This window comes from Brassica oleracea, chromosome C8, assembly GCF_000695525.1.
Source record: "Brassica oleracea var. oleracea cultivar TO1000 chromosome C8, BOL, whole genome shotgun sequence".
NCBI classification, from domain to species: Eukaryota; Viridiplantae; Streptophyta; class Magnoliopsida; order Brassicales; family Brassicaceae; genus Brassica; species Brassica oleracea.
In genome coordinates this window covers 30,995,313-30,997,881 of record NC_027755.1, presented here as the reverse complement: position 1 = coordinate 30,997,881, position 2,569 = coordinate 30,995,313, and positions in this window count along the sequence as shown.

Genomic DNA, 2,569 nt, shown 5'->3' with positions numbered 1-2,569 from the left:
TCCATCAACCTTCATGTAATAGAACCACCAACCTTCATGTAATAGATAAGTATTTTAGATTTTCAATATTTCTTAGTGTATTTTGGATACATATTAGGAATTGAGATCATGTTTGGTACAAGATCTTTTCGAGGTTTTGAATGTTTCGGGTTCTATCGGATTTCCATTTAGATTCGGACTCGGTTCGGATAATACCCATAACCCAAAATACCACAAAACAAGATTCATTCGGTATTTACGTCGGGTTCGGATCGGTTCGGATTCATTTTTATCGGATCGGATTCGGATCGGGTTTTCGGGTTCGGTTTATTTGCCCAGCCCTACCAGTTACTATATAACGGAAGGTAAGAAACCAAGTATTTTTCTCTTGGTTTTATAAGTGGGAAGGTGATGCAGCGGAAGCTACGATAATGCAATTAACCTATTGATTCCAAGAATACATAGGAGACATTGTCTTCTTGAACTCGTTGAGATCCACAAATCTACCGAAAACAAGGTTGAGAATACTCTTTTCAATGCTCAACAAAAGCTCTTTATAAAATATCAATATCAATAATCTAAATACAAACTTAAGCATAGACGGCTATATATAAGAAAACCATAAAAATCCTAAAACAATAAAATAAAATTATCCTATTAATAAATAAACTAGATAATAACATTGAGAATATTTTCCATATATTCTTTCTACATCATTTTCTCCGGGTTGAAGAAGATTCGCCCTCGAATCTTAATCGTGGTTTTCAACTCCAAAATCTTCAAGGCTTGAGATCTTCACGTAAAAACTTATTCTTTTGCGACTCTTCCACACATAATATTCTTCAAATAAAAGAATATAAATTTGCCTCACGTCAGACAATTTAATCACTGTGAACAAATTCTTAAAATTTGTATTATCGGCACCGTAACGATGGAGAGTATAAGCTTGTACCATACAACCTAGTCCAAAAGTCCAGTTTGGAGCACCACCATCGATGAACGTGTAGTCTTCTTTATTATTAGACTTGTTTCTGTTTTTGATTTCCAGTGGGTTTGTACACGTCACATCTTCCACCCTCTCTTCAATTTCCTTTTCCTCTGAAACACATGTTGTAGTATGTTTCTTTGGATGCGTGAATCCAACACTTTGCTTGTAGATGACTCGGAAACTTTTGTCAGGCGTAAAGCCATAGATCACACCGTTTTTGATCTCCACCGAACTAACATCAAATTCAATGTATTTGTATTGAACCCAATCATCATCATCATAGACATTGAATATTGGATCGCTAACGATATCTATGTAAACGATTTCTTCACTTTCAACAAACAAATTTTCCATGATTCCAAAATCGAGTTTTGATTAAAAAACCAAAACACCAGCTCTGATACCACCTAATGTAGCGGAAGCTACGATAATGCAATTAACCTATTAATTCTAAGAATATCTAGGAGACATTGCCTTCTTTAATTCGTTAAGATCCACAGATTTACCGAAAACAAGGTTGAGAATATTTTTCTCGGTGCTTAACAAAAGCTCTTTATAAAATATCAATATCAATAATCTAAATACAAACTTAAGCATAGACAACTATATATAAGAAAACCATAAAAACCCTAAAACAATAAAATAAAATTTTCTATTAATAAATAAACTAGATAATAACATTGAGAATAATTTCCATATATTAATGTCAGTTACGCAAACTTTTTATTTTTATTATACATTATATATCTCATTTACTCTATAACTTTTACTCCAAATTACTCCACTTTAATTATTCTCATTTACTATAGTGTTTGTCAATCACAGTCTTATTCTCCTTTTCGTTTAAACAATTTCGTAATTAATGTATAAGGTCTCACTATTCAATTAGCCAAATTTAATTAAGACTCTACGAGTGTGATCGGTAGTTATCAGAGTAAAACAGAGGAAAAAAAAAAGTGAAAAGTGGGGAACTATACAAAATGTGGAAATGAAAAGAGAGAGTAAAAAGTGGAGTAAATCTTATTACTCTAACAAAACCAGGAGTAAATGGAGTAAATGTCAAAGCTGATATTTCATCTGATTGATGAACTTTGGGCTGAACTTTGGAGTAATAATTTGAGTGATTTACATTTAAAGGCAGTTTCTGAGCTTTTATTACACTCAAAGACAGTTTCAACTACTGAGGTATTTTATCTCAACTAAAACAGAACCAGAAAGTGGGGTTTTCAGCTAGTGGGACCCATCAGTTTCTCTTTCCTTATCTTCTTCTTTTATCATTGTTTTTTTTTTCTTTCTAGCCAAAAATAAATTTTATTCTTTTAATCTTTCCAAACAAGAAAAAGAAGACACAAAGATCTCAAACACTACAGAACCCGTTATAATATATACCGCAAGAGCCCTTTTGCTCTTCAATTCATCTCCCCTTGTGCTCTTTAACTCATTTCCCTTGACAAAAAACTCACTATTTTTGAAATCTGAATTTGAAAAATATTTTATAAATGATAAAACTACGATCTTGAAGTGTAACATATAGTTAAAACGTAAAAGAATGAAAGATTATGTTAAAGAAATCAATGGCGGCCGTAAAAGTTTTGCAGAAAA